The following is a 15,741-nucleotide window of genomic DNA, read 5'->3' on the forward strand; positions in this document are numbered from 1 at the left end:
AGCGAAAGCAATGCTGACAAACTTCAGTCAAGAATTTAAACGCCTGAACAAGGGAACGAAGATTGCCAATTCATGCAAGAAGTTACAGCAGTCAGCGCTATACGTTGGTCCTCTCGGATTCAGTCGAACCTACAGCGACGGTCCGTGTTACTGAACCAGCCTTCGATATTAATCCGAGTCTTCCCAGGCATAAGCAAGCACGGCTCAAATGTCTCCTCAAGCAATACAAGGACTGCCTCTAGTCGTCATCAAGGATTCGACAAACACCAGCTGCTAAGCATCGCATAATAACCGAAGAATGCATGCGCTCGACCTTTGCGCCAGAGCCATTAAGGCTGATTTTCCTTCCTTTTAACAGTTGGCCACAGCGTTTTCGGTCCTGTAAGCTGATGTCGCCAGCAGTGGGTAGACCAAAATCGGTGTCGTGTCGGCCTAGTGTGAATCAGTCTTTACCGAGTTTCGACGCGAGAGCGTGAAGCTGTAAGGCAACAAGTAGACCAAATGCTGCGCGGCGGCATCATCCAGTCGTCGAAAAGCCGTGGGCATCTCCTCTAGTCTTGGCGAAGAAAAAGGATGGAATTCTACGTTTCTGCATTGATTACCGCGGCCTGAACAAAATCGAGAAGAAGGATCTCCTCCCACGGATAGACCCGATGGAGAAAAGACCGCCTTGATCGCGCCAGACGTCCTCTATGAATTCAAGGTCATGCCATTCGGTCCTTGCTCGGCACCCGCAACTTTCCAGCTTGTAATGGACTCGGTATTGGCTGGCTTGATATGGCAGACCTGTTTAGTCTACCTTGATGACGTAGTGTCTTTGCCTCAAACTAGAGGCCATCGAGTAAGCTGGGCTAACCCTGAAGCCGGAGAAATTCCGCTTCGCTCACGAATGACTTTTATTCCTGGGCCACGTCATAAGCAAGACAGGAGCTTTTCCTGATCCACAGAATACAGCTGCCAATGCAAACGTTCCGCCGGCCGCCGACAAGAAGGCAGTGCGCAGGTTTCTTGGTCTGAATGCCTACTATATAGGCGCTTTGCCAAGAACTTCTCTCGCATCGTCTCGCCTCTGACTTCTCCCGAAGTCTGACGTTGAATTTAAGTGGAAAGCAACACAAGTCGAGGCATCAGGAATTAAAATGGCGCCTGCAGTCACCACCAGTGCTCGCGGGCCCACTTCGACGAAGACACCGATACCGAAATCGACACCGACGCAAGCAACGTAGGCCTCGGCGCTGTCCTGGTCGAGAGGAAATACGGACTTGAAAGGGTCATATCTTACGCTAGCCGGTCGCGGTCGAAAGCGGAAGCCACTATTCAACGATGAAAAAGGAATGCCTTGCCATAATTTGGGCTACCACGAAATTTCGCTCTTATCTATATGGAAGGCCGTTGAAAGTCGTAAGCGACCATCACGCACTCTGTTGGTTAGCCAATTCAATAGGCGCGGATCGTCTTCGTTTTCAAGATTCTCGCCAGTCCGCGCCAACTACCTTCTCGTTGTGCCTTCAGCACTGCGACCAGAGGTTCTCCACGATCTTCATGACGCCCAATGACAGGGCATCTCGGGTTTTCCCGTACGCTCGCGAGGATTCAGGAGAAGTATTAGTGGCCACGCTTGAACACCGACGTCGCCCATTACGCAAAGACGTGCCGAGACTGCCAGCCACGCAAGACACCACCTTCAAGGCCAGCGGGATTGCTACATCCGATCCAGCCTACTTGCCGAACGCTTCAGCAGATCGCGATGGACTTGTTGTAGCCCTTTCCGTCGTCAGCATCCGGAAACATGTTGATCGTCGGGGCCACCGACTACCTTACCCGCTACGCCGAAACGAAAGCCCTGCCCAAAGGTAGTGCGACGGAAGTAGCGAAATTCTTCGTCGAGAACATCCTGCTGCGACATGGTGTGCCAGAAGTCCTCATTACCGACAGAGAAACGGCTTCGACAGCTGAACTTAATCTATCCGGCAATATAGCCAGACAAGTCACCGGGGACAACCGCCTACCACCTGCAGACGAGTGGTCTAACGGAACGCCTGAATAAGACGCTCGCCGACATGTTAGCGATGTACGTCGACGTCGAACAGAAAACGGGAGATGCCGTCCTTCCTGTACGTAACCTTCGCTAACAACACGGCAGTGCAAGAAACAACGCACATAACGCCGTTCAAGCTGGTTTACGGAAGGAATCCGGTTACGACGCTCTACGCCATGCCGCACGCCACCAACGAATACAACCTCGACATTGCCGCCTTTCTGCTGCGCGCCGAAGAATCCCGGCAGCTCGCCCGCATGCGCATCAAGAAACAGCAAAGGACGGACAGCTGACAATTCGACGACGTTACGTTGAATACCACCTCAGCGACCTTGTTTGGGCTTGTACTCTGATACGCGGATGTGGACTAAGTTAACCGCTACTTCAACGTAATTTCGGACCATACGGGATCCTCAGACGTATTGGCGCACTAGACTATGAGGTCGTGCCGCACGGCATTACGCAATCACAACGTCGCCGCGTGTGTCCTGAAGTTCAAGTTCAAGTTTATTCATCAACGATGTCAGTTTTACAGAGAAGTGCATACATAATTAGTACATACACAGGGAGTCCCAAAGTTAGAAACTGTGAGGGGGACTCCCATTCATGAACAAAATGAAAAAAAAAAAAACGAGATATAGATCAAGCATTGGTTATGGTGATTTTACAATTAAAAAAAATAAGGAATAGTGCGAAAACTAAGAATTTTAGTAAGACCAAGGCTGTTTAGTAAGACAAAAAATGGCAAAGAAAACTGTAATAAACAAGCAATGCAAGTTTACAATACAACAAAAATAGGAGTACCATACCATGTAGTATTACAGCTACGTCAATTATTAGTCGTCGACGTGGTGCGTCTCAAGTAATTCTACGTGCGCTAACGAACTTTGGGACTTTATTTTGTTGCGGCTTTGTAATTTTGCTTTACTACCTGTGCTGTTGTTTTCAACGGCGAAGCTGTTCTAGCTAACCCTAAAAAGTGGCGCCTGCTGTCGCAAAACCTCGCCGAGCTATGACGTCACTGCCTTGCCTAGCAACCACCTCGCGGAGCGGCTTGTGCCTTGTATCTTCTCCGTGCCGTGCACATGTTGCCTTGACAGGACGTTAAGGAGAGGGAAGGAGAAAATAAGAGCGAGAAATAAATTGTTGCAGCACCAACGAGGCAACGCGCAGAGCTGCTGCCGACGCCACCCGCGTTGCCTAGTCGCGCATGCGCCGAAGCAGTAGCGATGACGTCACCTCGCGTTGCCTAGTAACCACCCGCGCAGGGGCGCGCTCGCTTCGCCCGACACCGAAACGGCTCCTGCCTGCCTGCCTGCGTTTGTGGCATGCCAGGAACGTTGTCGCTCGTAGGCGCCGACGCGTCCAGCGCTAGTCACGCGAAATGTCGCGAAAGGGAAGGCACCTCCGAAAATGATCGTTCGAGAATACCTTACCTACACGGGTAGTTAGGTTAAACCAAGTTAAGACCTAGCAGCAACCAAGTTAATACCTAGCAGTAGCAGCCAGTAAGACTTGAGGATTGACACTTTCTCTGTGCCTAAGCTTTGCCCGACCGAGTGCAAACTTTTTTTCGCTTTTCTGTTATTCGCAGCATCGGGACGATGCTTTTTCAGAGGGGGGGGGGGGGGGGCATTTACACGTGTACTTGTTTATACTCTTTCCCGGGACCGAATTTTACCCACTAACAACTTAAAGTTATCGCTCAGCGCAAGACGCGCTTGCACGATTTGGAACTTACTCGAATGTTATAGTTGATTCTATCTGTTGTCTATGCTCTCGCCGAATCTTGTGTAATCAGACTGTATGCCCGGCACGAATACAGGGTCGCTATTGTGTACGTGTTCGAAAAGCCGACGTTCGGTTTCGCCTCACGCGATTGGCCTATAGATTGGCCGAGACCGCGATATCGGAGCGGCCGGGACAGTTGCGTGAGACAAAACCGAACGTCGGCTTTTCGAACTCCTACAAGATATCGGCCCTGTTGTACTTTCTTGAAGGTATGCGAGCACCAGCGATTACGCTGGAACCACTTCTTTATGCTGGAAGCTTCGACGATCACGTATAAAAGCCGATGCGCTTGACCTGCAGATCATATTTTGCCGACTGCGCTCGCCACTATCGTTGTGTCTTGAGTGTCACTGGTTTTGCTGGGCACTCGTTCGCCCAATAGTTTTCTGATTCCCAGTTCATCGCTACTGTAGACTTCACCGTCATTACGACGTGACAACATGATCATCATCATCATCATCATCATCATCATCATCATCATCATCATCAGCCTATATTTATGTCCACTGCAGGACGAAGGCCTCTCCCTGCGATCTCCAATTACCCCTGTCTTGCGCTAGCGTATTCCAACTTGCGCCTGCGAATTTCCTAACCTCATCATCCCACCTGACTTTCTGCCGTCCTCGACTGCGCTTCCCTTCTCTTGGTATCCATTCTGTAACCCTAATGGTCCACCGGTTATCCATCCTACGCATTACATGGCCTGCCCAGCTCCATTTCTTCCGCTTAATGTCAACTAGAATATCGTCTACCCCCGTTTGTTCTCTGATCCACACCGCTCTCTTCCTGTCTCTTAACGTTACTCCTAAGATTTTTCGTTCCATTGCTCTTTGTGCGGTCCTTAACTTGTTCTCGAGCTTCTTTGTTAACCTCCAAGTTTCTGCCCCGTATGTTAGCACCGGTAGAATGCAATGATTGTACACTTTTCTTTTCAACGACAGTGGTAAGCTCCCAGTCAGGATTTGGCAATGCCTGCCGTATGCACTCCAACCTAATTTTATTCTTCTGTAAATTTCTTTCTCATGATCAGGGTCCCCTGTGAGTAATTGACCTAGATAAACATATTCCTTTACAGATTCTAGAGGCTGACTGGCGATCCTGAATTCTTGTTCCCTTGCCAGGCTATTGAACATTATTTTTGTCTTCTGCATATTCATCTTCAACCCAATTCTTGCACTTTCTCGATGAAGGTCCTCAATCATTTGTTGTAATTCCTCTCCATTGTTGCTCAATAGGACAATGTCATCTGCAAACCGAAGATTGCTGAGATATTCGCCATCGATCCTCACTCCTAATCCTTCCCAGTCTAAGAGCTTGAATACTTCTTCTAAGCATGCAGTGAATAGCATTGGAGAAATTGTGTCTCCTTGCCGGACCCCTTTCTTGATAGGTATCTTTCTGCTTTTCTTGTGGAGAACCAAGGTAGCTGTGGAATCATTGTCCCTCACATGAACATGATAGTCCCTCACAAATGGCTCCTCTTGAAACTTTCCCGTCTAAATTTAAAACCTAGTGCTATTGACTGGTCAAACATTTTTCTAACTACTTGCCAACAATTTCTTTTTGCAAATAATTATTCATCTGCTCGGTCTCCAGTTCTTTCGGTTGTACCAGAGAAAACGGTCCTGGGCCTCTTCCTTTCTTCGTTTTACGTAAATGATTTACCTCCTTCCATACAATCTATTATCATCCTATTAGCAGACGACCGCGTTCTTTACCGCATTAAAGTACGACTTAAACCTTATCCAATCCTGGTGTGAAGAAACATTAATGTACTTGAATATCAAAAAAGAAAATTGGGACATGTTTCACTCCATTGCAGACAATCTGAGCAGGCGCACAAGTGCACCATTAATACCAGTGACGGCTTTCTCTGGAAGCTTTAAAATATCTTGGTACCAACCTCGCGTATTTGTCTTGGTCATTTCATGTAAGACACGTTCGCCGAAACTTAAGACTCGCCACTTAATACACCCTAAACTGCAGTACGTCAACGCTATTTAAAATCCATAGCGATATAACAATATTAACATGCTGGAGAGCGCTCAAAATCCTTCAGCTGGATTTGAACTGACTGAAACTGGCCCAGATAAGTTATTACCCGTACTTTACGTAATTAAGTGTATACCCGGCGTGGTTGCTTAGTGGCGTTACGCTTCTGAGCACGAGGTCGCGGCATCAAATCCCACCCGCGGCGGCCGCATTTTCAGTGGTGGCGAAATGCAAGAACGGCCCGTGTACTTAGATTTAGGTGCACGTCAAAGAACCCCAGGTGGTCGAAATTGATTCGGAGTCCCATACTACGGCGTGCCTCATAATATGATCGTGGTGTTGGCAAGCAAAACCCCAGAATTTAATTGAATTTAATGAAATAAGTATATAAATTCCGTTATTCCTTGGCAGATAAAGGTGAAAATAGCGTGAGTTGAAGCACGGGCGATGCCCCGACTGCCTGCTAAGCGAAGCGCTGCCGATGAGTTCGAACCGCAGAAGAGCCCGCTGCCGAGGGGAACCGCGGCTGCAGTGAAGGAGGAGGGCGGTGGTCGGTTTGCGCATGCGTGCTTGTTCTGGGAATCGATTGCGCCGCCGCCTCCGCCGCCACTCTCGGCTGACCGGCAAGGGGCCTCGGGCCGAGCGCAGCAAACGTGAGTGGCGCAGTCTTTCGCTTGGCCGACGGTGTGCGCCTCGTTTTCAGAGTACAACGTCGTTCTCCTGACCCCTCGAGTGCCTGATGTAGCATGCAATGCTTAGAACCCGTGCAGTGCTTGTGCAGTTACAAAAATCAACGCCCGCATGGTTCAGAAGCCTTGCTTGACGTGCGGGCTGGAATCCCCGCTTAAAGCTGCGCATGCTTACGTATCTTAGAACAGAGCTCTTGCGTTACATTTTAAATTTATTCAAACCTTTACAACCGGGTGCTACTATGTCGGCATCAAATCATCGTGTCACCAGGGCGCATCTCAGTTACACTTTGCTCAGCCAATGTTTGTAAGGATTGTTGACAGGAGCTTGTCGATCTTGTTGGACTTGAATATCGTTGTTCGAAATGTCTCAACTCATGGTTTTGGATATAATCCATATCGAAATAATTCTAACGTAATTGAGTGACGCTTTTCAGCATAATATCAATAACAGTGGCAGTGTATACACGATGTGTGTTCCTACCGCGGTCCTCGTCTTCATGAATCTTATCAATTCTGCTTTTCGTTTCGAGCAGATTCTTTTACAAATCTACTGTGGCATATACGCCTCTTCAGGTGGATTACTTGAAGAGATGGACGTTACTTGCGCATGCCAAAATTCAATGTTCAAATATCAAAAATAAAATAGCAAATAGTTAAATAAAACACGACAAATCTTCATTTGATACCGATTTAATTATATACTTTGGGCCACATGTATTTGCAGAATAAGCGAGGTAGTAGTGAAGTCATATCTGCGTAACATAAATTTTATAATAGCAGAAGTTTCGATATATCCGTCCTCAAGATGTGCTACCAAGTGCCCTAGCTATCCAGATAGCCGTTTCCCAAAAATCTACAACACACCAATCGAGAAGAAGCTAACTGTAACGTCGATGCTTACTTTAATCAAATTTCGCGGATGGATATCTGGAAACTGATCAATGAGTTCTGTCTAGAAGACAGAACTCATTGACGCTACCCTTGATTACGATGCGGGTGGTCGAAGGGTTGCGTTTTCGCTCGACACTGCGCGGCCCGGGCTTTCGCGTTTCAGTAGTTTCGTTATCGCGTAGTGCTGCGCTGGTTTTGCTGGCCAGTGAAGCTCACACTAACTGCAAGTAGCAGCATATGATGTCGCGGGATGCCCGAATGGTTCTCGCCACTTGACCATGAGCAGCTGCAGCGGCGAATCCATCGCTCTATCTTGGCTCGGTTTCTCTATATATGGCCAGGCGATTGCGTTTTGCACACAGAATGGTACTGTCGGGCGCCGTTTTACTTACCGACGGCAGTGAGGGGCGGTAATGGCGTATGCAACGTATGGGACCCTTTGGACACAATTTTCTCGTAAACTAAGTATTTTCTTAGCACGAAACAAGTGCTGCGAGGTTTCTGGAATGGTATTTTAACAGTCCACCTTGACTTAGCATTTAGTGCGCCTTTAACTGGGTATATTCTGGATATGCGTGTCATGACATGCATGTGTGACATAATGACATATCATGCCATTTATGTCTGAAGATGATTGACATGAATTCGATAGCATTTATGTCAAGCCATGGCATGATTCCCATGAATGTCAGGACATGCATGCATGCGCGGAATGACCTTGACAATAACTTATGCCGACCCAGTGGAGCAAGTTATCGACTAACTGGGGCCGATGACTCGTGTTCGCGATGCCGTGATGGTAGTTGCATCGTCATTCCTGCTTCGTTATCCGATTTTCGCCTCTGGTTTTCGAATGCCATCTACGCTCGATCCAGGTGGCGCGCGTGGGAAGGCCCCGGCATCTCGGCAGCAGAACACTGGGTGGTGGTTGCATCCGTGGAAACAGCGATTGAAAAGCAAGTTTCCCACGAGCGCCGCCGCCTCGTTCCTCCCAAAGCTCGTACCGTACTTTCACGGCCCTTCTCGTCGTTACCCGGCAGCTTAATCAAACGTCGAGGTGTGCTCTTTCCTGGTACGCATAGTGTCCGAGTACGACAATGCTGCATCGAATTCCACTAAGGCGGCATCATCCCGGCTGGGTGAGAAACTGCACCACGCCACTCTGGCTATAAAAGGACACGGGCTTCAGGGTGTGCAACAATATCGCCGCCAATTCACCCGTTTGTGTCCTTCATGTGATCCCACGTGATACCAGTCATCACTTAGTTTCTGCGTTTCTTGCCCATCTCCCACCTCCATGTCGCTCGTTCCCAACAATTCCATCGTTCGTGGAAACCATGAAATCGTCGTTGCCGTCGTCTTGCTGCTGTCGTCACACACACACGCACTCGCGTTCACTGTACTCGCGTCACACACAAAAACACTGGATCTAGATAAGCACGTTGGTCAACCTGGTAACGCTTTGCCGAATCCAAATAAATGCTAGATAGTCAGCTGCATGCAAAATGCTTCGCATAACGTCGATTCCCACAGTGTGTGGGATGTTCACAATTTAAACAGGTTGCAGTCTATGGCAGTTCGCCTATGCATGCTTTATTTTGTAAGGCTGCTTATCCTGTGATGACCCCGTGCCCATCTATTCTTTGCATTTTTCCCACCAAGATTGCTTGTTTCATGAGGTTTAACGTCACGAAGACCAGCAATATTCCAGTCGGATTTTGCTGATCTTAACGGCTGACCAATTAACGTTGCCATTTGCTTTGAATCACAGCGCTCATGGATGTTGTACGTTCCCTCCAGTGCAAGCTGTGTTCAAATTCAATCTCTGCATTCCATAACAATGTGATGAGTCATCTTAGAATTCAGTTTTTTCTTTTTTTTGCAGCAGACACATGTCTCATCCTGTTTCGAATAATTGCTACTGCCTGTGCTTGTCCTCACGCAGCTCGCCCAGGCTTCAAAAAACAAGGCCTTTGTGTAGCCATGCAAATTGTTTTCCGGATTTCTTGCGTGTCTTTCTTGTAAAACTCCATATACTTGTTTGTTTCCGTCGGCATCCAATACGCCATCCCTCTTGCTCCCGCTTTCTTTTAAATAACGTCAAGTTGCCTAATTGTATTTCCACTTACTCTGTATTTGTGGCAGGGTGTCGAACCGAGGAAAATAAATAGCGGTTCGGTTCGGGTTCAACGCGTTCCGATTTAGTTTCGGTTCAGTTCCGGCTAGCTGAAATAAAAGTTTGTAACGGTTCGGCGAACCGGCGCGCAACGCTAAACCGGTTCGCCAACCGGTTCAGCGCATTACATTTATTGCGATAGCAATTATATGGACACTTCAACCGGATTTCTGCCGTCGGCGTCGCCGTGAGGTTCCCTATAGATAAAATCTTCGCCGCGCGCCGTATGCCCGAGCGGAAGCGTGCGGGGACGCGCGCTATCACGGAGAGCGAACGCACTCAATCTCCCACGCGCAAGCAAGGAAGCGGGAAGCCAGCGCCGGAGGGAGCGGGGGGGGGGGGGGGGGCGCACTTCTACTCTGCCAACAACCGCGCTCGTCGCTCGCTCGCACCGTCGCTTATCTCCCCACGGCTCTGACCTTTATGCGCCGTGCATTCGCCGCTCAGTTTCCGTTGAAGCGATAGACCGCACGTACCTTCGCCCGCTGCTGCGGCGTATGCGCTTGCTGCCAGCGTTTTGACAGTCGTTGTCTGCAGTCATTCAGTGTGATCTATTCATGTTTGTTTGTGCGCGCTCACACCACGCTTGTTCAATCAGTTAGTAATAGTCGGGCCACATTTTCCAACGCACGCTACACATGCAATGCTGCCCGGGTCGGCAGTGCAGCGCTACAGGTGTGTCCCTTCGCACGCGCTGCCCACGGGAAGCGCTTCTCATCAACACCACCGTTTCACACGCGCCTTCTCGTGGTCATCGAGTCTCTCTTCATGTCGGTCTACTTACGCCGCAGCACACCTGCTTACTTAATCAGCTCATGTTTACTACAATTCATATTGCTACCAAAGCCGCTCACCTTACTTCGTATGACATTGCTGTGTTGCTATCGCATTCATTGCTTCGCCCTTAGGGCGAAACTGTGACATTTTTTATCCTCACCCATGGCGATATGCTTCGTAATACTATCAACTTGTCCGCATGGCACATGGGCAGTCTTCATGTCTTCGTTTAGGCAATAAAATGCAGTTTTTACCATAGCAAACATCAAGAGATGATGGAGATAGTGATTTTTTTTTCACGTACAGGGAGACGCAGCTTTTTGCATCTAAACATGGCGTTTATATTTAAAATTTGTTTTGCACGTTCGTAACATAAAAAATAAGAACCACATTAAAGAGCGATTATGTCCCACAGCTGTATTCGGGTCTCAGGAGGATATTATGCCTCGAGGCGTCATATCATTTTGATAACATGCTTTAGTGCTGCGGTGTAGGCAGACGATGCTGTTTTCTCATATAGCGCGGTGAGGTGGCAGTTTATTTGCTCGCATGGAATTTAGGAGCAATTGCAAATAGCTTTCGTTAGAGCAATCAACTTGCGCACTACGGCGCTAATTTGCCTTCCGACACTGTGCACACTGTGCACGCTGTGCAGGTTAACAAAGAAGCTTGAGAACAAGTTAAGGACCACACAAAGAGCGATGGAACGAAAAATGTTAGGCCTAACGTTAAGAGACAGGAAGAGAGCGGTGTGGATCAGAGAACAAACGGGGATGGCCGATATTCTAGTTGACATTAGGAGAACAAAAATGGAGCTGGGCAGGCCATGTAATGCGTGGGATGGGTAAGCGGTGGACCATTAGAGTTACAGAAAGGATGCCAAGAGAAGGGAAGCGCAGTCGAGGACGGCAGGAAACTAGGTGGGGTGATGAAGTTAGGAAACTTGCAAGCGCAAGTTTCCTAACTGTGACTGTGTATGCAGCTAAATTTATGTTACAACAGATTGAATTTATTTCCAAGTAATACGTGCAACAAATGGATTTGCTGAAAATAATACAAATGGCAATACAAATGGCTTTGCTCAAAATAAACCATCGATAAATTTCGGATTACTTTGGCCGGAACCACATGTTTTGCACGGGGGTTTGAGACCCCCTACAGGCAGCAGGTGTCTACTGTATTCCTAAGCCCGGGCCCTACTCCGAGCACAAACAAGCGCCAGCCATCGAATGCACACGACCTTATGGCATGGATCAGCAAAAGAAGGGTGCACCGTGACTCTCAGACGGAGCTCTCATTTGCTCTTATCCCAAGAGACATTGACCAGGTAACCTTAGAGTCAGTAGTCTCGCTCCATCAGTGCATGCTATGTATATTTAGGTTCTGAAAGGACAATATACGTTTCTGGCTATGCATTATGGGATGCTATGCGATATACTGCAACACGAGTCGAAGCGCGGGATTGCATATGAAGCGAATTCAGTAAAGGATCTTATCTAGTAGAGAGCAGCGTAGCACAGAAGTGCTGCCACCTTTCGGGAGGCCTGCTATACGCATGAACACAACCTCCGGCTCGCTAGAAAGCCACTGTATACTTAAAAAAATCTGATGCGGCTGACCAGGCAAGCCGGTCGTTTGCACGCACTAAGCAACTATTTCCGTTTTTTTCGCCGCTGAGATGTTTGAGACCGATCTAAAGTTGACCAGCAGCAAGTACCCTTTCGGCTACGACACAACATCCTTGATTTGACGTCACAATCGGGAAACTTGAGCACAGCACCAAGCGAAATGTGCCTCCGTCGACCCTCAACATCTTTCTTCATTTGGACACTGTTGCCAGCTCAAGCAAGAGATTCTGGAGTTGCGAATGAGACCCGAGAAGCGCCAGCACAATTCCGCGGACACAGTAGCGCACCCAGGATCTCTGCCAGGGGGGTGTTGACAGTTTTCTAATACCATCTAAACAGCACTAAGTTCAATTTCTTCACGGGAAATTGTCAAAAAAAATGTCACAGTTTCTCCCTAAGGGCGAAGCAATGAATGCGATAGCAACACAGCGATGTCATACGAACTCAGGTGAGCGGCTTTGGTAGCAATATGAATTGTAGTAAACATGAGCTGATTAAGTAAGCAGGTGTGCTGCGGCGTAAGTAGACCGACATGAAGAGAGACTCGATGACCACGAGAAGGCGCGTGTGAAACGGTGGTGTTGATGAGAAGCGCTTCCCGTGGACAGCGCGTGCGAATGGACACACCTGTAGCGCTGCACTGCCGATCCGGGCAGCATTGCATGTGTAGCGTGCGTTGGAAAATGTGGCCCGACTATTACTAACTGAATGAACAAGCGTGGTGTGAGCGCGCACAAACAAACATGAAGAGATCACACTGAATGACTGCAGACAACGACTGTCAAAACGCTGGCAGCAAGCGCATATGCCGCAGCGGGCGAAGGTACGTGCGGTCTATCGCTTCAACGGAAACTGAGCGGCGAATGCACAGCGCATAAAGGTCAGAGCCGTGTGGAGATAAGAGACGGTGCGGGCGAGCGACGAGCGCGGTTGTTGGCAGAGTAGAAGAGCGCCCCCCCCGCTCCCTCCGGCGCTGGCTTCCCGCTTCCTTGCTTGCGCGTGGGAGATTGAGTGCGTTCGCTCTCCGTGATAGCGTGCATCCCCGCACGCTTCCGCTCGGGCATACGGCGCGCGGCGAAGATTTTATCTATACGGAACCTCACGGCGACGACGACGGCGACGGCGACGCCGACGGCAGAAATCCGGTTGAAGTGTCCATATAATTGCTATCGCAATAAAATGCGCTTTTTGCGCAGTCGCAGACGATTATGCCGCTTACATCTCAGTTGCAGTACTCAAAGGCGCAAGGTAAGAAAAGGGGTTTTACAAAAGGGTGGGTTAATTCGGCCTCAGGCGGGGGGGGGGGGAGGTTACAACCCCCCCCCCCCCCCTCCCCGTCTGTGCGCCACTGCGCGGACACCAAGGCTTTCAACGTGCGAAGTAAAGTTTTGTGGTTAATAAGATCGAATGCTTTAGAAAGGCCTATGTATTTATACGCATCGAAATTTCTTGTCGTTGATTGCTTTTATAACAACTTCTTTTTGGGCTAAGAGCACTGTTTACATTCACCTACGATCTCGGAATATCTCGTAGAAAGTTATGACGATCTAAGTACGATAGAATTTGACCATGCATTATTTTCTCTGCTTCTTGGAGAGCACTGGAAGAATTGAAATTGGACGGTAATTCCGGGTACGTTTTTATTCCTCTTTTTAAAGACTGGCTTTATTTAGGTATCTGCATTGATTTAGAAAAGTGACCAGATGAATGAATGAATGAATTCTGGGGTTTTACGTGCCAAAACCACGATTTGATTATGAGGCACGCCGTAGTGGGGGATTAATTTTGACCACCTTGGGGTCTTTAACGTGCAACCGGATGAAGAAATAAGATTATGAATATGAGCAAGCACTGAGCATACCATCTGTATCTTGGAACTTGGTGTTTCTTATTTATTTGGTACAGAAGCTGAGATCGGAGGGAAAAAGTGATCGTACGCTTGTGTTTTCTACAGGCAACAAGCCACAATTGCTGTGCTTCTTAACAGAATGTGGTGCCCGCATAAGAAAGAAGTAAAAAAGGAAATTTATTGAAGGCACATTGACAAGCCAGAGAGCGGCTTCGCAGAGCATTGTGCCGGAGTGCAGCGAAACGTTTCGCCAAACCACACCCGATCCCGCGATCGGGCCGTCAAGCTCGGCTAGCCGGGTGACACGGGGTCGCCTCTGCGTCTTCTCTGGACCTAAATAAAGTTATTTAGCTCACTCACACCTGATGGCGCATTCGCAAGTTCTGAAAACTAGTTAAATTTAAACAGATATATTGGTTCCTAGCAACTCTATACTTTGAATTCCTAGAAAGATTTTGGGTCTTTAGTCTTCGCAAACTTTGAATACAGCGCATTCTTACGTTGATAGTTTTTAACAGATCATATGTGATCGAAGGCCTTCGATCTTGGAAGGAGTTTTTGCTTTCTTCAAAAGAAAATTTTGATGATAGAAGTCTTTGAACTTTCTAATGAAGGCGTGATAAATGCTACTGCCACTGTCATGGTAATCGAAGACAGCTGTCCACATATGCTGGCTAATGCAAGTGCGAAATGCTTCTAAAACTCGCGGTGCTACTGATGATAAACAATTTCTGGGTTTTATGTGCTAAAACCATTAAAAACCATTATCTAATTACGAGGCATGACGTCGTGGGGGACTCCAGATATAGTACCTCCATACAGAGACTCAATATAGTGCCTCCACATGAACAGTTGAAAATTACCTATCAAGAAAGGGGTCAGGCAAGGAGACACAATTCCTCCAATGATATTCATGGCATGCTGAGAAGTATTGAAGCTATTAGACTGGGAAGGCTTATACGAGTGAGGATCAATGGCGAATATCTCAACAGCCTTCGGTTTGCAGATGACATTGTCTTGTGCAGCCACACTGGGGATGAATCGCAACAATTATTGAGGACTTTAACCGAGAAAAGTAAGAGTAGGAATGAAGATTAATATGCCCAAGACAAACATAATATTCAATAGCCTGGCGAGATAGATAGATAGATAGAAAGAGAGAGAGAGAGAGAGAGAGAGAAAACATTTATAAAAATAAAGAGGAACCGCACGGCTCTTGAAACAAGAATTAAATGTCGCCAGTCAGCCTCTATAGTCTATGCAGGAGTGCACTATTCTAGGTCAATTACTCACAGTTGTTCCTGATCACGAGAATGAAATGTGCAGAAGAATAAAAATGCTGCTGAGCACGAGGTCGCGGGTTTGAATACCTGCCACGGCGGCCGCATTTCGATGGAGGCGAAATGCAAGAAAACGCACGTGTGCTTGCATTGTAGTGCACGTTAAAGAACCACAGGTGGTCAAAATTAATCCGGAGCCCTCTACTACGGCGTGCCTCATAATCAGAACTGGTTTTGGCTAGTAAAGCTCCAGAAAGAAGAAAGAGAATAAAGATGGGTTGGAGTGCATACATCTGACATTGCCAAAATCCTGACTGGGAGCTTACCACTGTCGTTGAAAAGAAAAGTGCACAATCATTGCATTCTACCGGTGCTAACATAAGGGGTAGAAACTTGGAGGTTAACAAAGAATCTCGAGAACAAGTCAAGGACCGCGCAAAGAGCAGTGGAACGAGAAATGTTAGGCGTAACGTTAAGAGACAGGAAGAAAGCGGTGTGGATCAGAGAGCAAACGGGGATATCCGGTATTCTAATTGACATTAGGAGAAAAAACCGGAGCTGGGCGGGCCATGTAATGCGCAATGTAGATAACCTGTGGACTATTAGAGTTACAGAATGGATTCCAAG

The 15,741-nt window shown here is 47.9% G+C and overlaps 1 protein-coding gene across 2 annotated transcripts in view; it reads left to right on the plus strand.

Moving 5' to 3' along the window:
- Nucleotides 1–6,448: 6,448 nt before the first annotated feature.
- LOC119449442 (prolactin-releasing peptide receptor) overlaps nucleotides 6,449–15,741 on the plus strand; it is a 110,696-nt gene continuing 101,403 nt past the window's right edge. For both annotated transcript variants that reach the window (XM_037712619.2, XM_049664822.1), the window contains exon 1: nucleotides 6,449–6,474. The gene's annotated coding sequence lies outside the window, so the exon portion shown is untranslated. The remainder of the gene's footprint in view (nucleotides 6,475–15,741) is intronic.

Source organism: Dermacentor silvarum, chromosome 1, assembly GCF_013339745.2.
Source record: "Dermacentor silvarum isolate Dsil-2018 chromosome 1, BIME_Dsil_1.4, whole genome shotgun sequence".
In the NCBI taxonomy this organism is placed as follows: Eukaryota; Metazoa; Arthropoda; class Arachnida; order Ixodida; family Ixodidae; genus Dermacentor; species Dermacentor silvarum.